A 21,068-nucleotide genomic window follows, 5' to 3' on the forward strand; every position below is an offset into this window, starting at 1 on the left:
CTCCCCTGTGTAACATTGACTTTACAAGCTGTGTTACAGTCCTCAGATCAGGGCCATTCTTTTATTCTGTGTTCATTGACTGCATAGCACAATTCCTCTGTTTTCCATATAATTCTTGTTATCACTTGAGAACAAAAGAACATTTTAAACAACAACATACTAAAATATGAATAAGCTATTTCCCCAGAACTAGTGAAAACAGTGTAGTTTATAGTAGATGCTTTCTCAACACATCTTCCCATTTAAGAATGTGGAACCCTATTAAAAAGTCAATGGAAATTTAGATTATCAAGCCTCTCAAATAATTTTTAAAAGGGCTTTAATATATACTTAGAGTTGTATGGTTTTCAATGAAATAATAATTTTATTACTATTATGTACTTGAGCAGTTTTAAGCTGACCACTAAGTTCATTGGGAAGGACTTTGCTCAGTAACCATCTGATCTGTTCCACTGAAATATTCTTTGACTTCAGTCCAAAAGAGAAAACTGTTTGGTACATGACTTACAAAATTTCAGTAAGAAATGAGAATTTAATGAGGTGTCATGAGACATACAGGGGGTTTTTATACACCATTATATGAAATAGGATTAATAATTTTAAGGAAATTACCTACAATTATGTAAAAATACAGAAAGCAGGCTCAAGGTGAATTGTTGAAGAAAACACCCTCAACAAAACTGATTTTTTCATTTTGTTCAGGAAGCTGCCACTTAAAGTAAAACACTTTGCTTCTAAAATTCAAAATTGTGTTCATGCACCCTGCGTGTTCACTGTAGCAGTAAATTACAAAATTTATTATAATTTAGAGTTAAGAAAACCATTTGCCTTTGAGGTATGGTAGCAAAGAGGCTGTGATAAAGAAAATAATGAGTACACGCAACTACATATGCATATAACATAGGGATAGCATTTGAATGCATGTCTGTCAGTACAGAGCAGGACTTGCAGGGGGTAAACACTCGAGTTTTCAGGCCAGATTTATTATAAGTGTTATTTGTGGCACTGCCAGAGTTCTACCCCCACCAGCAGATAAACTGCTTCTAGCTTTTAAGCTAAGCTCTAATTTTTTCATGAGCTTTTTACTCTTCTGCTGTCTCATGTCCCCACAAAGCTCTGGCTGTGCACAGCTTGCTGTGGTCACCTTATGGAGCGAAGTTTTGTGATAAAGAAAAATTCCACGAAACAACTTCTTGGTGTCTCATGCATACATGGAATTATGGAACTGTAGCTTGAGCTGTGCTGAAGTCACAGGTGGGCTGCTGGAAGTCTTGTGGAATTCAGGAGGAGCAAATGCAGGGACCCAATACAAGTTCAGCGATCCATCAGGACAGACCCAGTGCACCAGCATCTGTGTCCATCACTATCTCAGAACTGATACTAGTAGAAAAACACTGGAATATTTTCATAGGATATTTAGCTGACATTTCTTCCCCTGTCTTCTTTCTCCTTCTAAATGTCTCTCATATTTTTTACACAAAAGTATTTATTCCAGAGTTCCACTCTGTGGAGTTTAAAATCTCTTCTGCCTTACATCAGCATCTAGAAATATATTTTTTTATATGCAGAACCTTGGAGGTATAAAAAAACAACTGCAAAACCTAGCTCTGTTCCTTTTCTGACTGGTTAAAAACACAGCAGTAGGAGTTAGCTAGCTAAGAGCAATCATTAAGGATTTCTTTTTATGGATTTCATAAAGAGATTTTTTGGGTTTGTTTTCACTTAAAGTCTGTAATTTACCTCTTCAAATCAAAATTCAAATGGAAATAAATAAACAGTTAAAAATATGCTCTTAGAAACTAATTTTTAGTACCTCTAATTTTTGCTGCAGGTGCATCTATAAATGGAAAAAAATAGATTCAAAGGAGTGGTGTTTAAATGCAAGTAGACTTAGGAAGCAGCATGGTAAATAGGCTTGCTGTCTGTGTGTCAGGCTGCCTTATGTTGTGTGATGTGGGAGCTGCCTCATCCAGCCTCACTCTTTTGTGCTGGGACAGCTTTGTTTTGTTGTGCTGGTTTGTGTTTTCATTTATATAGATGCCAGTATTTTGCTGTTTATCACACACTTGCTAGCTGGCTTCCAGTTTGGTATTTGAATATCCAAACAGCTGTTGGGATTTGCAATAACAGATATAGTGTTCTGCTAATGCTGGGTATGCATTTTTGCTTGGATTCACTGCTTTTACAAAAAGTATATACTTAATCAGCAAACTTTGAAATTCAAGAGTGTCTCAGTTCCATTTCTTACTAAAAATTGTCACATATTTTACTGCTATTTAACTTGTTTCATGGTGATAATTGCTGTTCTCATCCTTTACATTGAGACTGTCCTGGAAAAAATTTAGTAGCCATATGCTGAACATGCTTTTCAACCCAAAACCAGCAATTCCAGCTTGGTTCCATGCAGTTTCAGTAGTTTGTTTGTCCTGTGAGGAATCTCTATGTGGCATGTTTCACACACAGAGAGTAGCTCTTGGATGTCACTGTGGCTCCTGCATATGCCTTCTCCAGGCTGGGAAGAACACAGAGTGGTTGGAACACAAAGATAAAGGTATTCTGGGATTCTGCAATTTTAAAGGGTTGTGGTTCGTTGTTTTTTGAGATTTTTTTAAGTCAGATACTTTATTCTTAGAATCTGCTGTTTAACAGAGTTTTATGTGAGCAGGAACTGAAAGTAGCCTGAAAGGGCAGTGGGATGTTTGAGGTGTTGCTTTGGGCAAGGTAGAGCTGCCAGGTGCCCATGAGCCCTGTGTGCCCTGTGAGCATTGCCCCTGTGTCCCCTGCCCCTCTGTGTGCCCTGTGTGCCCTGTGTGCTCTGTGTGCCCTGTGTGCCGTGTGTGCCCTGTGTGCTCTGTGTACCCTGTGCGCCCTGTGTGCCCTGTGTGCTGTGTGTGCCCTGAGTGTGCCCTGTTCCCTGCCCCTCTGTGTGCTCTGTGTGCCCTTTGTGCCCTGTTCCCTGCCCCTCTGTGTGCCCTGTGTGCCCTGTGTGCTCAGTGTGCTCTGTGTGCTCTGTGTGCCCTGTGTTCTCTGTGTGCCCTGTGAGTACTGCCCCTCTGTGTGCCCTACCCCTCTGTGTGCCCTGTGTGCCCTGTGTGCCCTGTGTGCTCTGTGTGCTGTGTGTGCTGTGTGTGCCCTGTGTGCCCTGTGTGCTCATTGTGCCCTGTGTGCCTTGTGTGCCCTGCCCCTCTGTGTCCCCTGCCCCTCTGTGTGCCCTGTGTGCCCTATGTGTGCTCTGTGTGCTCTGCCCCTCTGTGTGCCCCGTGTGCCCTGAGTGTGCCCTGTGTGCCCTGTGTCCACTGCCCCTCTGTGTGCCCTGAGTGTGCCCTGTGTGCCCTGTGCTGTGTGTGCCCTGTGTGCTCTGTGTGCCCTGCCCCTCTGTGTGCCCTGTGTGCCCTGTGTGCTTTGTGTGCCCTATGTGCTGTGTGTGCCCTGGGTACCCTGTGAGCTCTGTGTGCTCTGCCCCTCTGTGTGCCCTGTGTGCCCTGTGTGCTCATTGTGCCCTGTGTGCCCTGTTCCCTGCCCCTCTGTGTCCCCTGCCCCGAGTGAGGACTGTCAGACCACACAGAGAAAAGCTCAACTAAAACTATCCAGAGCACATTGCTGATTCAAATACCTGACACTGCCTTTTTTTTTTTTTTTTTTTTTTTTTTGTCAGACTGGCACCAAAAAACACTCTGGGAGAAAACTATGTCTAGAAAATGAACAGATACAGATAAGATATATGCTAAAATGGAGTTTGTTTCCAGTGTTAAATATCAATTCAGAACTTCACTTTGATTGGAAGATTTGGTAAATCACTGTCAAGGCTCCATATTGAAGGCTATATTGGTAATTATTTTGATAACTGGGGTATATTTCTTGCTCCTTGTTTGCAGTATGTTATCAGTAAGCTTAATAGTCTTTTATTTTAAACCAACTGAAAATTATTTTCTGGCCATATAAAACAGTTACTTCTGAATTTTTCTGATGTCAATCTCTATTTAATGACTTCTGTGGAAGGATGTTTTTCGTCATCTAGTCGTTGGCCTTAAACAGACTTTCCTTTTTTTTCTTGAATCGGAATTGAAGGGAAGGATTACATAAATAATGTTTTCACTTCTGGAAAGCTTCCTATAGTATGTGACCTGAACTGCAGCAATACATTTACCTTTCCTTCAGCTAGGAAAGTGTCATCTAGTGGCAGAGCTCCTCTGTCACTGCCTCAGCTGGACAGGGTAAGAAAATGCAGCAAAAGGCTCCTGCTACCATCCTGTGCAAAACAGACTCAGCTTGGGGCAATTCCCTTAAATCAGAGTAGAAATGAGAAATAAAATGAAGTCTTAAAATACCTTTCATTCACCCCACCCTTGTTCCCAGGCTCAGCTTCACTTCTGAGTTCTCTACCTGCCTCCCCACAAGGCGATGGGAATGGAGACATGGCCAGTTCTGATGTTTCTGCTGCTCCTTCCTGCTAGTATTGGTGGTGGTCTTGTATCAAGACATATCACAGGAATATTTCGCTTCTAAAATGCTCTGTACAAGTGTGCAGAACCAGGGGAACTGGAACCAGAGATTATAAGCATTTATTATATTAAAAATTTGTCTAGATAATACTTAAAGCTGTTAATGGTGTAAAAGACTGACCTATGTAAGTGTGGCAGAAAAAGTGCTGAGTGTAACAGTTTGAGAGAAATACCAGCAAGACAAGCAGATGAGATTTCAAAGGTTAGAAATGCATGTGCAGGATAGGAATTAGTAAGAAGCTTTAGTTTTTGGTGATGAATACAAGCAGTCCTTTCAGCCACCCCAAATTACTTCCTCACCAAAGGATATGCAGGGGCATTTCAGTAGCCAAGGAGAGAATGGGTATAAACTGCTGTGGAAAACATTGTGGTGAGGTGTGGCTGGGGACTGAGAGAGCTCGGTCTCTGCCATACAACTTCTTATTCATGGTGTGAGTTACTAGCAGCAACAATGGAAAGCCAGGATGTTTTACTTGATACACATCATGTAAATGGTTGTGAAATTGAAATGGTTGTTACTTATGTGCTGTAGTTGGGTTATACCACGTTGTGGTGCTTTGCAAACTGCTAAACACAGAATTTTGCAGTGCTCTCCTCACTGAGGACTGTGCCATGTGACCATATAGCCTATAAAAAACCCCAAACAGCTCAGAGTAAGAGCACTTAATGTAGAGTTCTTTAGATACTAGCTGATGTATTTTTCTTTCTCTTTTTCTAGGAAAAGTTACTGGATGGAAATTTCTCGGTATTCCATAACAATACAAGAGCTCATCAGTCGTAAAAGTGTGTCCATCAAAGAGCCATCAAAAAACCAACTCTGAACAGCCAAAGGCTTCTTCAGAGAATCCAGTGAGTCATGTCCTCTGCCTGGGCTGGCTTATGCAAATAGATGGGCACAGGAGCACAAAGTAGCACAACATTTCTTTGAATTTTGGTGAAGACGTTGGAAGGTTCTAGTGCTTCTTTGCAGGTGTAGGATTATGCAGGATCAAAATGAACCCATAGTAATCATGTAGTTTTGTTCCTGTAACTATTTAGAGTGAGGACTTTTGCTGATCCTGCTGTGGCAGGTACACATATGCCTCATTGCAATCTGATCTGTTGAAATAGTAAGTCAGAGTTGTATTGGAGTAATGCTGCAATCAGAATCATGTTTTGACTTTGAAGCAGCTATTTCTGCTATAAAAGCTGCTGCTCTGTGTATTTATATACCCACTCCCCATGTATATTCAAACTTTGAATTTTATAAGACTTTCTTTGTCTTTTTGATGTTCTGAGTATAGGTAGTTTCAAATTTTTATGTTTTTACAACTGCCAGTTAACGTAGAGCTCAAATGCTAACTGAAATTATCTTAATTATGGGCACAATACCGGTCAAAGTAATTTTTATATATGTTGCCTCAATAAAAGTGCCTCTTTCACTTTAGAAGTAAATACATGTTCCACAATAGCTCCTTGTTACTGTCAGTATTGAGGTGCATCAGCGAGGTAGGGCAAAGAAAATGCTTTTGGAGACACAGATTTATCATAGTTTATGTGGCCTTGTGGCATATGTGACTACTGCTGAAATTTCAAGGCTCATAATTAATAATGCTGGCACTGAAAGAGGGGAAGAAGCCATCAAGAGAGGTAATATTTTCCTATTTTGAAACCAAGTAAAGTTGGTGATGAGAGAAGCAACTTCAGGAAGTGTCATTAAAAAAAACAGGCGGTATGGAAATGCTTTCATATTTTTCTCAATAAAAATAAAATGTGAGGATGACAGCTGAGAATTGAAGCATTACAGTCAAGAAAATATCTTGGCCTGGGAATAACTGGAGAGGTGGAAGGGGGAATGGGTTTAAAAGTCTTAACAGCTTAGAATGAGTAAGTTAATGTTTTATACAAAGTGTTTTCATTTTCTTAGTTGCTATTGAGGGATTATATCAAGACTTCTTGCAACAGATAAAGTGCTGTGTAATTTTATTTTGGAGAAACCCTCAGCCTCTTTTTAATCATCTGTAAGAGATGTATTAAAGGATTTACTGGTTTGTGTAAATTTCAGAGACAACAGGACATCATAATTTTATAACTTCCTAATAATGCATGTGGGTGTCTTATTGTTGAGTAAAAGATTATGGGTTTATGATTTTTTTTAAGAAACATTTGTTTCATTAGCAGGGTGCCTTCATAATGAGATGTTGTATCCATCCAACTCTGTTTTATGCAAGAATTTCTAAAATACTGATCATTGCTAGAACATGCCAGATTTTCAGATATATTTTATTCTTCAGTGTAACATAAGTTGCCTTCAGCTACTTCAATAGTTAGGGTCAAATATATTAATATTAAATAATAGCAGGGTAGCAGTTGTCCCAGTGTGCCATTTCCCAGTCCTTTCTTTGGTACTGGGAAATATTTAGCTGGAGTGTTGACTGCCTTTCCCTGGCCATTCTTTGGATGAAAGACAGGAAAAGAAGCTTTCTCCCTAACAGGAAAAAGTATTCAGCTGGTGAATAAGTACCACCTGCCACACTTCTACCAAATTACTAGTTAATTCCTCCTCTCCCTCATAATTAGTTCAAAAATGCAGGCACAAATCAGAAGGATTCTATTAGTGCCTTCTAAATTACATCTAACAGAGAGAATACCCTGGGTATTAAAACAGCCTTTACTGTACCTACCACTCTGTCCTTTTAATTTTATTCCCAGTCTTTCCTGTTCTTATCCATTTTCTTAGGTATCCCTAAAATCTGGGAGTCTGAAGCTGAACTTTGAAATCCTGAAAGTGTTCATGGTGCAATTGTTTTATTTCATAGCTTTAGCCACATGTCAATTTTCATTTTCTCTTACAGAGCTGGAGACAAGCAGATGATCAGTTGAGTGAGCAAATGTTTTTAGCGTTCTTTCTGTTGTTTTTGGCCTGTAGGAATCTGGGGCTTCCTCATGTGTCCTGAAATCAAGGAAATCTTTAGATACTTGCCTGTCATTATGGTTCCTGCCAAGAAGTCATGAGAAAGTTGAGTTCTAGTAGCTGCAGTGATGGGCAGGAAATGTTGGAGTGAATTGTTCATGAAGTGCTCATTTTCACTCACCACTACTTCTCTCTTAATTATAGATAACAATAATTGTATCTGCTGGGATCATGTTATAATGGTATTTTATTGCTTAACAACAAACAAACCACTGGAATTACAAATAGAAAACAATGAATTCCTCCTCTTGGGAAGTGTAAGGCTGGTTTTTAATCGTGGTATGAACTTAAGGAAGAGACAGACTGCAGGGGGATAAGTTATTTCTGTGGGTACACAGCCCGCTTTGAGATTTATTTTTCTTGCTCCCCATTAAAAATAATTGTTAAAATTACACTCTTGTATAATGAAATGCATTTGGCTTGGTAAGTGCTTGGTAAGTGCTGTGGGTGAGCAGGGCTCGTTTTTTCTGAGTAAGCAGTGAAGTGATTTGTAGCCATTTGAATGGTATACATGAATAAGCAGAAATAGCTCATGTGTATTTGCAAGGCCACTAGCAGGCATGTCAAACTTATTTTCCCATCAGCTAGTTCTGAATTCATCAGTTATTTATTGGGGAATTATATATGAAAGCATTTTAAATGGAAATACAGTGCCAATCTTTATTGATTATTTTTTAATCTCTGTTTTCAGTTATGGGACGTGTTACCCTGCAGAATTGGAGAATTTACTGTAATCAAACCAGATATTTTAAACTTGGCTAGGAACAGTATCATTGACTGATGTGTATTGGTAAAAAAACCACCTAGTGCATAGGCATAACTCTGACAATAGGAATTCCAGGAAGTTTTCCGTACAGGAAGCCTTTTTCCACATCATCAGCTCAGGCTCTGTGATTCTCTTACAGACAGTGGCTGACACACACTTTGAGAGCTTTGCTTTAAGCAGCCCAAAAAGCAGTCTTCTGACCAGCACTTGAGGAACTGGCTAGTAGGCTCTTGTCTCATTTGTGTTACAAAGCAAACACCAAAAATTCAGTGTGTTTTGTTACTTTGCATGGAGGGGGTTCAGTCTTTTCCCAGTAAATGATAAAACACTGAATTACTTGCGTACTTACTTTGGTCTAAATTCCTCTTTAATTCAAAGCTTCCAAAGACACAAAGGGATGCAGATATGCAGCTTGATCAAATACATGATTAGCAACTGTCTTATAATTTAAAAAATGCTTGACTTCTGTGATAAGCAGCCCAGGTTTATTTGTATTTCATTGGACCCCCATCAAAGCAGCTGTGCATGCTGCAGTTGGGATAAATTAAATAAATTAGTTAATGCAAGAGATGGCTGTGAAGGGATGCTAAATTTATAGAAATACCATCCAAGTCATGACATTCCTAGGCCAAAAATACTTGACAGTTAGAATAGTTTTACCTTAGAAGTGCTTATTGCCACTCTTGGAGGCAGGATGACCTTCATCTGATAGAGTCCTGCTTTTCTGATGGTCAAGTTCTATTCTCGTTTTACAGCTTGTACTGTCAGAGGAGTTTGAGTTCCTTCTGTAACCCAGCTTATTTAAGATTTATTACAAAAGCAATTCACTTATGGGCCTCAGGGCTTGAAATACCAGTCCAACAAGGAGGGAATTCACTATGATGTTTTTTTAAAACAGATACATTGTGATCTTGCTTATTTTCTAACTGTGATTTCTTGGCATCTTGCAGCCTTACTCACTCAACTGACCTGTTAAAATACACACTGAATTTCTGTTGAACTGTAGGAACTTAGAATATCTTGACAGAACTCATAGTATTTTTACACAGTTAAGTGGAAATTAGAAATCTGTAGTTTTGTACTGAAAAAGTTGTTCTGAATTGCGGAACTATGTTAAGCCTTTTCTGCAAGGGTCAAACTGCATCCATGACCTGAATATTTTTCACCAGAAAATGTGAGGCATGGGTTTTTTCTCCTGTCCTTGGATCATTTCTTAAACTCTCACTCAGTGTAACTGAAAAAAAAAAATCTCTTCAGTTTACTGTATCCCTAAACCTTGTGCCATTTGAGTTTCAAAAAACCATAGAATCCAGAGTGTTTGGTGGTGCTTTCCATTCCCATCTCTGCAGGACAGAACCATTTTGGGAGAGGCTCAACCTCTTCATTTCCAGGGCAGAAAGGCCACCCAGCTGACCAGGCTGCTGCACTGAACTGCAGGACCAAATTAAGCATTTCCTGCAAAATATTATGTGAAATTTCTGCATTCTCAGAAGTAGGGGTGTTCCAGTAAGAGAGAGGAGGGTGATTTTAGTTTAGAAGAATAGGTAAAAATACCAACAATTCATGCAGTGGGTTACTATCACACAATTATCCCCTCATTCTTTCTAAAAATGTAATTAAATCATCCTTCTCTCTTTGTTCAGTTTTGTGGCTTTTTACTCCTAAATTTTTTTCATTCTCTTAATGTTTGCTCTTTTGTCTCTCACTTGCATTGTCACCCTTGCTCGTTTTAACTTTAGGTGTTGAAGATGCTCTTTTTATTGTCTGCTTTCTTATCAGATCAGCTTCTCAGATTGTTGCTGCAGGATACTTAAGGAATGAGACTTTCATCTGCAGTAGCTGGCAGATTGCATCAAGTCATGGTTGAGGGAGAAAGGAAGTCATGCATGCTTATATTACACAATTTTTTGTAGTGCCAAGATGTCTTTGCTGAATCCTCCCTGTCTCAGATATTTTGTTATAACTTTGATACAGCTGTGCTTCCTAGAGTGTACTTGGGGTCCACCAGAGCTTCGCTCTGCATCCCTGACTTACATTGCTGAGTGTTTTGCATTCAACACATCATAAAAGCATCCTTCTGCAAGTGTTGCTGTTTCACAACCACCTCTCTGCTGACTCCTTCACCTCTGCTTGTCCCCAGCCCCAAATGAAGAGAAGGTATCAATGACTGTAAGAGAGGAGGCCCACAGAATTTAATGAGGCTGTTGAGCAACTTGAGTCTAGATAATTGCTTAAATACATTTCTGGGTGTATACCTAACAAATAAAGGACTGTATTAATAGATCATTAAGAAGCAATTAACTTACTGCTTTTTCTTCTCACCTTGAGACTTGTGATTGTGACAGCATGTTATTAATTACCTTGCAGCTTCTCTTGGGACTCTTGCTGTATTTGATGTCTTCTTATGCCTCCATTGTTACACTGGCGTGTAAAACAGGGTGTTTAATTCGGCTTCACTGGAGCTGTGCCAGGTCCTGATGGAAATGAGGTTAGCACTTATTTGTCCAGTGTAAGTAAATGGAAAGCCATGCTAAGAATCACTAAAACTCAGCCAAATTAGTACTCTAACACAAGGTTGTTCATAAACATTAACAGGAATTTTGTCTATAGTACAGCTGGGACCGTGCTTGTTCTAAATACATAAAATCATGATAAGGATGAATGCAATGAATTAAAAACCACCTTGGAAGTGCTACTTATAATGAAGGGAATATGGACGGGTCTGGGATATCCCCTGGCTCTCTGGGGGTCAGCTTTTCCTGTTGGAGAGCCACTCTTGGGTTGTTCTCACTTCTAGCACAGCAACTTTGATTAAGTTCTACACCATAGCTTGTCTAAGAGTGATAGAAAACCCCTTTCAAGCATTTTCAGCCATAGCCAACCATGAGTCAAAGGCTTTAGTGAAGTCAAACAAGAGATGATTACTGAAATATTTGAACATGACTGATCGAGCTCTTGAGGTTTGTCCTTGTGCCTTGTCCAAGTGTATGTCACATCAATCCACATTGATATTCTGAGTTGTTTTTTCATCTTTGTATCCTTTTCAGAATAATGACCTTGCATTCATGCAGTATCACTGAGATGTATTTGTAGTCATAACTTTCTTTCAGTACTCTTTATCAGATCCTGGAATGTGCATCGATCTTTTCCAGGAACCTGGCTGCCCTCCAGTTTCTCACAGCTTCATGACCACAGAAATCCACTTTGCCCTGAATTAGTATAAATTATCCTCTAATTATATATATATATATATTTGTATCCTAAAAACACTTAGTAGCTTATCTAGGAGGCAGCCCTCTTTCTTAGTAATGTTCCAATGTCATGTTTTTCAAGAAAATTTAGTAATATGTCTTCCTAAAATTGGTTCTGCTACTTTCCGTTTGGATCTTGCTTTCAGTTTTAACAGTGCTTGAAAACAAGTTCCAGCATCTGCAGTATGTGTTCTGTTACATACACAAAGGTGAAACTTGGCATATCAAAAACTTCTTTTCCTGTTACCTTCTGACTCTTGAGTACAGCTAATGAGTCACAACCTGCACCAGGTTTGGAAATGTCAGGGTGTTTTGCTTGGATAGACCTTCAGTACAGAATTCCACTTGTTTCTAGCATTTAATTTTAGTTTTCTTTTATTCTTGACTTTTTTCCTTCTACTTTCCCAACTTTAGTATCCACCAAGGTAAAATATTAGGGCCTTCGAAAATATAATTGTTTAACTCCTTCATTCATTCATTCATTCATTCATTCCTTCATTCATTCATTCATTCATTCATTCATTCATTCATTCATTCATTCATTCATTCATTCCTAATGCAGGAGAAGCCACGTAGGCTATGATTCCCTGCTGTGGTATAAAAGACCACTGTGTTCTTTGCTGAAGTGTTTAAATTATTTTGATGTGGCCAAAATTTCCAACATAGCTGCTGGTTTTAATTGTAATTCATTTACAGTTAATGCAGTTATTGCAGTGCAAGGTGCATAGAAATTACACCCACAAATGTGTTTTCCTAGATTTTTTAATTTTGATTTTTTGCACTCGGTAGCCACTATATCTGAATTTGGCCAGGTTGATGCATCATAAAAACGGTTTCTCAAAGTCAGACCCTTATCTTCCATTACAAACCTACTGATTTTCTACTTTAATGGGAGCAGGAGAGGATTGAGGGAAGTCTTGGTGATTTTTGCACTTACTTGAGTCTATCAGGTAAAGTAGTTCAACCTGGCCTAACAGAAAAATAATTGCCCTCACATTGAAAAAGCTGAAGATCTTCTGCTTCTGTTGAGGAATCATAAATTATTTTTTCTATTCATAGGTCTGTGTCATGGTTTGATGCTGGCACAATGCCAGTGCCCCCTAGAAAATAAATGCTCCCTGGTGTCTGCTGTGAGCTGTGACCAGGAATAGAGCAAAACAGCTCCAACTTAGGAATGAAGAAGAGAAAACTTTATTAACCGACAACTATATATAAAAAGAAACACACACAGAACTCAGAATGAAAACCTTCCAAAAACATTCCTCCTCCCCCCACCAAATTTCCAATACATCCACCCCTCAGATCACCAACTCTTGGTCCATCAGTACCCCTTAGATAATCAATTCTCAGTTCATCAAGAGGAGAGGAGTCCCTCTTGTGCCATAGGCTTCCCCTGGAAACAGAGTTGAGACCTCTTGTGTTTCCTGTCACACATGGCACGGCCTGGAGAACATTTGCCATTGTGACATCTTCCTTCCATGTCCAGTGCTCTCACCACTGCACATGGACCAGAGCTGCTTCTAGGGATCCCCTTTTAAGGGTGCTTTGTCCAAAAAATCACAGTCTCTCACTTTTGGGACACCTGTCCCCCCCAAATTCACCCCCTGGGGCCGAGGGGTTTCAAGAACAGAGGTCTTCTTCTTCTTTCCTGAAGATGGAGGGCAACAACCACCCTCCTCACCCGTTGTTATCTTGTTGTTATATTTCATATTTCTAAAGTCCCATACTGTCGCAAACGTATTTCTAAAGTCCCGTACCTTCTTGGTGATATTTCTTGGGGGCAGTTCTTCACAGCTCTGAGTTCTTCTCCTCCTGCTTGTTGCTGCTTCTTAGTCAGGGCACATGTTAAGCATGGTAGTACTTTCTTTATCTTCTGTTTCTTTTTCTCAGTTTAACACCAGAATATTCTGCATGGAGGTTACACAAACTGAAGTTTTAATCAGTAACTTTTCTAATAGCAACAGTGGCATAAAATTATACCCTTAGTATATGAAAATGGAAAACGCATTCTAAAAGTCTCAGATTTCTTTAAACCAGCTGAATAAATATCAGGCATTCTGAGAGGAAATATTTTGGTTTGGGGCTGTGTCTATGGAAGATTAAGTTTAAAAGAAAGTATTTTGAGACCAACTTGAAATGGAAGAGATGATGGAAAATATTTTCAAGCCATATTGATAACTTTACTGGAATTAGTGTGTGTGTACAAATAGGTGTATGTGCTTGTTGACTTCACAATCTTTTCTAGTCTTCATTCTGCAGCCTTGCAGTCATGGGCAGTCTTGTTTCTCTAAAAGAAAATGTCCTTTAATAACTATAATTATTTTCTCTTGAAAAATACTTACTTCTCATGTGGATGCGAGGCATGAAAGGTTTTAAGTACCAAAAATCTGGTCTTATTTCCTGGGTTTTCTACTTCTGAATTTCCACTGCTGTGCATTAGAATTTATCCAGCATTCTGAGCGGTAGACCTGTGTGTGGAGCAGAGCAGCAGTGTTGGCTTTCCTCAGGCATAAGGGCAGAAATGAGAACAGAAAGAGATGGAGGAGCAGAACATCCCTTCTCCCTGGTGCTGGCACCAGGGACTGCAGCAGGTCAGGGGAGAAGGGAAATTGTGTGTCCTCAGTGAGGAGCTGCCATCTGGCTGCCTTGGGATCCAGATGTCACAGTCCTTAGCAGTCAGAGGATGCAACAACTGTTCCAAGGTTTACTTGGGGGGAAATTCAGCTTGCAGGGAAGAGGCAGATGTGAAGCAGACATAAAGATTTGGAAAGTAATTAGAAAAGATTGGATATTCTGTTTTATACTCTTCAGAGATTTGTTCCACCTGGTTTACTGTTATTACAAATCTTGGGAATATCCTTGAAATGTCAAATACGACAAAAATGTTGATGCCTTTTTACTACATGTGCAAAGTGTTTGGGTAAAGGCTTTTGAATGCTTTTTTTTTAAGACAGCAGTCTTCTCACAGAACTGAAAACTCTGTTGTTACTGAACCACTATCTTAACAATGTGCTTTAATTTTAGAGAGTATTTACAACAGAGGTGTTGGCTGAATCATTGATGTCGGTATAATAATTAGTGTAAACCAGGATCGAAGACTGAAATTGGTGCTACTCAGCAAAAAATACTTACTCTGGCTGAGGAGGAAGCTGTGTGCATTATGCAGAATTCATTGTACATCAGAACGTGCTCTGCCTACAACAGAAAAAACAAAATCCATATTCAGGCAGAAAGTTGAAAAAGAGGTGCTTAAATAATTACCTATCACTAACTGATGCTTTTTATCAACCCCACGATTCTGTTCTGTAACAGAAATCAAACTGGGACAGGAGTCACACCAGCTTTTGAAGTTCAAATGAATTTAATTTCAGCAGTAGAGGGATCATGATGGCAGTTCTGAGGCAGCATTGCAGTCTGGAGGGAGAAGCATGCATTTGCCTTCAGTCAGCCTGGGGCTAAACCTGGAGGCATCCCACCATCACTCTCATTGTCCTCAGAAATTTTCTTTCGAGTTCTTGTTTGTGTGTGTGTCCCACTTTGGGAACATCCCTGCCAAGCTGTTGATTCCAGAATTTTTCACTCCACCTGGATGCTCAGCACTGCTTCTGAGCCTCCACCCATGTGCAGCATTTGATCCTCAGAGATCAATTTGATCCGCAGAGAACTCCCCACGCCTTCACTTCAGCTGCTGTTGAGCTGCAGGTTGGTTTGTTTGGGGCTTTTCCCTCTCCATGACAAACACATGCATTTCCACAAATGGGATGCAATGTTTTTTTAATCAGATTTGGCAGCCTACAGTTTAAAACAATACATTGGATTTTGCACACTTGCCCCCTAACTTTAACCTTTTTATTATTGAAAATACTCTGCTCCCAGCTCTTTATTCTGTTGTCTCTGAGTCTTTGCCTGCCCCTGTTAAAGGGAATGCTTTTGTGAGAGTCTCCTATAGGAGGCTCAGTGCTAAAACATTCAAGTCCTAAAACTCAAAAGGAACTTTTAAAGTTTTTCCGTATTCTAGGAAGAACAGAAAATGGGAAAACATTGGAGACATTTTTATGTGAAAAACCTGATGTTTAGGGTAGCAGTTTTCATCCAAACGTTGCTCTTTCCAAAAAGGAGATTGATTGTCTCTTGCAACCTGTAGGATGTTTATAACTGCATTGTTTTAATCTCTATATATAAAAAAAATGTTACTGACTCAGGGTCCTGCCCTTTTGTCAGCTCATTGCTTTGACAGGCTTCAGTTCTTACATGCATAAGATGAGAGGGCATGAAGACTTTCGCTGATGTAGATAAGCAGCTTTATGAAATAAGAATTCCTGTACCTCCAATCTCCTTATTCCCTTGTTAAGATGGTTACACAGCCAGTCTTACTGGCTCATACAACTGATGCCATTGGGTGACAATGGGTGACATTAGTGAGTTACAGCTGGTAACTTGTGTGCTGCCTTCTAAGAAGAGGAAAAATGTCTTGTGAAATACAGATTTTTGTTTGGTTTTGGATGCTAAGCCACATATATAAAAAATCTGTTTGTGTTTGGTGATTCTTTTTGGCTTTTGTTTTATTATGCAGTTTTCAAACAACTGATTGGTTTGGCCTGTGATCTTTACTATCCCAAAAAGTCCTTTACCTCTGGCTGCATATGAATCTGAAAACCTGAGTTTATTATGCCACCCTGACCCGTGTCAGTTTTAAAGGAGACTGCAAGATCATTATATTTAATTAGGTACTACATATGAATTTATAAAGTAATATGTAAATGAGTCCTTGCAGTGGTGATACACTTAATGAAAAATAGAAGCAGTGTACCAACTCTCCATTGGGCAGCTTTGCATCTGTCGTAGGTGATGTTACACCAGTTGAATTGTTTGTTTACCTTAATTTTTTGTGTGATGAAGAGACACAAGGAAAATTATTTGGAACCCTTGACATGCAGAAGCCAGCAGATGTGCAAACCCAGCTTGTTGCCATATGGTTCCAATGTCCTTTGGCACGTTTCGTAGAAAGTTCAGATCCGGATCACACTGTCAAACATGAATTTCAAGTAAATGCTTTCCTACTTAATAAGTACATATCATTGCTTGATAGAGCAGTTGGTGAAATATGGATGGATCCAGGGCAGCTTTCTGTTCAGAACTGCTAGAAAAGAGGGGACCTGTGCTAATAATTGTTACTGTGTCTGTACATTTTTTAACTAACCTAAACCCTCCAGAATTCCAGCCTCCTAGATCTGCTTGACCAGTCCCTCCCACTGCACTCTTTTCTACCTTGTATCTATCATTTTTACTTCTCCCTTTGCCATGTGACGGTGTATTAGACTTTGGGTTTTGGTTCTGATATTTATAGTGTATTAAGGGTATGGAAATACATCACCATGGTTTCACCTTTTTTCTGTAAATGTTTCTCACCTGGCTGGTGTCCTTTGGAACTTGGCAGTCATTGACGTGTAGTGTGGTAATGACAGTGACATCTGCGTGCAGAACGTGGAGCTGGGACCAGAAACCTCAGGGGCTGAGCCTGAGAGCCCAGCTCTGTCTTGTGGACTTTGAAGTGCTCTCCTGAAATCCACCTGAGGAAGGTGAAGGGAGAACGAGCACACATCCGATTGATGAGCATCGATCTCCGATTTATTGATCCAGCTTACACACTTTTATAGTAGTGTTAATTAAGCTCATACATATTGCAAAAGCTGAGCTCATCATTGGTTACAGATTACATGCCAACCCCTCCATTGTTGCTAATATGTAGAAAGCGAAGGGAGACGACCCATCCTCTGATCAGCATCGAACTCCGATTTATTGATCCACCATGCACATTTTATAACAGTGTTAATTAAGCTCATACATATTGCAAAACCCGAGCTCATCATAGGTTACAAATTACACATTAATCCCTCCTTTTGTTTTCAATAGCTGTGGTTTGTTATTGAAACCAAGATTTGTTTTCTCACCCTGATATGAATGGTTCTCAAGGCCTTCATGGTTGTCACTTTTGCTTTCCCAAAACTTATCCAAGGATAAGATATTTACCTGTTATGAAAAAACAGCCTGAGAACTTTGTTTACAGAAATGTGCCTGAGAACTTTGTTGTTTACAGAAACAGGCTTTGAGAATTTGCTCCTCACAGCTGCCTTTTACTTTTCCATCAGCTGTAGATTTTCCTGGCCTTTTTTCCTTCAAGCCATGTCTGAGCAAAGTTCTCCAACACTAATACCTGTGCCTTTCTTGTTGAGACTAATACTTGTTTTTTATCCTGCTGCTGACTACATACAAGGATTCCATGTTTTCCACCATGTTTTTCTTATCACTTAGCCAAGGACACAGTGTTTATTGTTTTTAAGGAAAAAGCCTGAGAACTTGCTGCTTACAGCTGCCTTTTACTTCTTAACCAGCTGTGTATGATCATGGCCTTTTTCTGTAAGCCATGTCTGAACAAAACTCTCCAATATCCACCAAAAACCAGTGAGTTAGAGTGTTACACTCCATCTACTCAGTTCAAGGAGAGATACATGAAACGGAGCTTCTACAGCTTATATTTAATACTGGGTGTTAGTTCCAAAATTGCCTTTTCTTTTCCTTTTTTTTCCCTCCATTCTCACTGATGGTGTATTTTCACACAAACAGAAAAAGCCACAGTGTTACAGTTTTGGCTTGGCTGAGCCTCAGTGATCAGTTTGCCTTTCTGTGAAGCTGTTGATGTTAAAGCTCCTCCATTCTCTGGGTACGTAGGAAGGAAGAGAGTTAATTATTCAAATATTAGTCCATTGTTAGTGGTTTGGTTGATATGAAACCTACAAGACACCCTGCAAACAGTATGCCAGTGTTACAGAAAGAAGACCAGTGGTGATTTTTTTCTATTCACACAGCTGCCAGCTCCAAATCACTAGAGGAAACTGCTTTAATTATTTGGCATTTCTTTATTTATTTGATGTGACATAAAGCAGAGTAGCTGCCATGACATAAATACATGGTTAGAGGATTTTTTAAATGCTCATTTTGTACCATGCCTATTCAGACCTTTTGGGAAACTTGTTGAAAATAGTTTACGGTTTTGGATTTTGCTTTAAAATGGCAGTGACAGGAATGATTTTTATTAATGTCTCTACTAATGGCTAGAGATTCTAAGGTGGAAGTTGCACCTGAATTTCCGTAATTTGACCCACTGATTGTATTTTCCATGTTATTTTCATTTTGATAGCTTTTTCAACAAATAGTTGAACAGCATGAGCTCTCCACTTTGCCTTCAGTTTTAGGATATTTAATGAGCTCCTAAGTTGAGTTATGACCAAGACAAATTAAATTCTTTAGCTGAATATATAACCTGCCATGAACGTTAACTTATTGTTACCATTTGTGTCTACAGCTTGATTAGCCATAGTATTAATCCTTTGATCTACTTAATTTCATTTAATTCAAACAACACTGAGGCTAACGTATTATATTATTATATAACTTATTATATACATATAATATATATATAATATTATATATATTATACAACTTATTTATTATATAATTAGTTAGTATTAATAACATATTAATTTGACCACTATTTGATTTGGATCCTGAATTTTTTTATTAAGATTTTAAGGACCTCCAGTATAATTAGCATTTACTGACATTGCACCTACTTGCTTTCACATGCATTGCCTAGGAATATGGTAGGTAGTTTCCTACAGTAAATCCCTCCCTTTCTCCTTCTATAGGAAAAATCACAGCAAAGCAAGCAAGGGAAGCTGTACAGCTGCAGAGCAACACCTCAGTTCCTTGGCTGGAGGAGAGGAGTTTGGTACATTGGTGTTTAATCCTGAAAACTTCCACATTGGGCTCTGCCCTTCAGAGAGGTTTATCTGGCTCGCTGCTTGTGAAACTTGCAGCAGCAAATTGAGGGGCAATCTGTGTAGGAGCAGCACACACATAATGGCATTCTTTGCTGGGAAGTGGGAAGATATCCCAGAACGAAGTTAGGGATTTGCACACCCACTCCTTTAATCAGTGAGACAATCCATTCTCCACTAGAATTTCTCCTTTTTAACCCACTTACATTTTTTGTTACCACTACAATTTGAGGCAGTGATTTCCAACATTATATGCTGAAAAAGAACTCTTTACTTTCTCTATTTTGGACCTGTCACTTGGCAAAGTTACAGCAAAATATTTTTCTAAATATTGTATCATGCTATAATAAATGCAAGTAGAGCTTTTCAAATAAAGATATCCGAAGTTTGGTATATAATTTAATCTTGAAAACAACTGAAATTTCTTTCAGAAGTGCCGACATTTATGTTGAAAACTAGTGAGTCAAGCGTTTATTTCCGCTTCTAAGATTGCATGTAACAAAAAAAACCTAATTTGAGTTTTATTCAGAGGAAAATTCATTTTCCCTCTCCTCCTCACCAACAAGAAGTATTATTTCTGAAGTTGGGTATGCCCATTTCCTATGCATTGATTTTGATGGGAAAAAATACAAATGAGGCTTCTAATTTAAATGATTCATTCATTTTCTAATGGTACTTCTGCCAGTTTTCAATAGTTAATGCCAGTGTTAATGAAACTTGATTTTTAAGCAATTATGTAACACATTTCATGCTAGCAAAATGATTAATTACAACCCTTTGTTGGATGCCAGAATAACAGCTAACACTGTGTCTGCCCGTGGGGTTTAAAATTCAGATGAAAATCTGTATTTTTATTAAATTCAGGCTGGACACTAAATGGCAGAACCATAGAAGCATTTAAAGCAAAGGTGGCTGCAGGTGAGATCTTAATTGCCAGCTGAAAGATCAGTATGGTACAGAGAGCATTTCTCCAAAATTGCCTCTGCCACTTACTGTCAGTGCTGATTGGGATGCTGAACTGCTCTCCTCCGTGTTCTGAGGCCCCCAAAGGAGCCTCACGTTCCCTGGGAGCTGCAGGAGAGAGGAGAGAGCTTCCAGCAGGGTGGTGAGGAAGGGCAGGAGCCTTTTCTGATCCTCTCTGCCCAGCCCTGACAGGGGATTCATTCCTGGGGCACAGAGGGAAGCACTCAGGCACTGCAGGGAGATGCTGTTCCACTGCAGGAGTGTTCTTTGTGTACTAGAGCCCACAGGCTGAAATTTTAGATTGGCATTCTGCTCAGGGTTAACACGTGAGTAATTGCTCCTTCTCATCCCAGATAGTAGTGTTTTATTTTACCTTTTCAATTCCTTCTGTTCTTTCTTTGGAAGTGCTGCTTTCCCTAATGGCTTGAGAATAAATGGAATTCTTTTCCTGAACCACGTCCCTGATGTCCATCCTCTGTTACTCATGTTCCTATTTAGGTCTTTAATCAATGGTGCAGAAGTCAGTCTGTCTGTCTTCTTTCTGATGCCTAATCTATTTTCCTGCAGCTCCTTTTCCCTCTCCTCCCTGCAGCTTCATGGCTTGCTGTGTGCATTCCTGCCTTCCCAGCCCAGCCATTCCCTGCAGAGCCTCCCTCCTTTATTATGTGCACTCCAGCTCTTGCGCTCCTTGTGATTTGCTGGGGGTGTTTGGGGTTTTGTTTGTTTTGTTCCCAAGGTTTCCCTTTTCTAACTCCAAGTTTTGTGAGGACTGAAAACATACAGGCTGCTCTTGGG

General features: G+C 39.5%; 1 long non-coding RNA gene across 1 annotated transcript in view; it reads left to right on the forward strand.

Moving 5' to 3' along the window:
• The window catches only part of LOC113459778 (uncharacterized), a 572,931-nt gene that overhangs the window by 529,361 nt on the left and 22,502 nt on the right, over nucleotides 1-21,068 (forward strand). Inside the window, exons 7-8 of the long non-coding RNA XR_012581053.1 lie at nucleotides 5,221-5,351; nucleotides 10,589-10,709. This is a non-coding gene — a long non-coding RNA (uncharacterized LOC113459778). The remainder of the gene's footprint in view (nucleotides 1-5,220; nucleotides 5,352-10,588; nucleotides 10,710-21,068) is intronic.

Source organism: Zonotrichia albicollis, chromosome 7 (assembly GCF_047830755.1).
Source record: "Zonotrichia albicollis isolate bZonAlb1 chromosome 7, bZonAlb1.hap1, whole genome shotgun sequence".
NCBI lineage: Eukaryota > Metazoa > Chordata > Aves > Passeriformes > Passerellidae > Zonotrichia > Zonotrichia albicollis.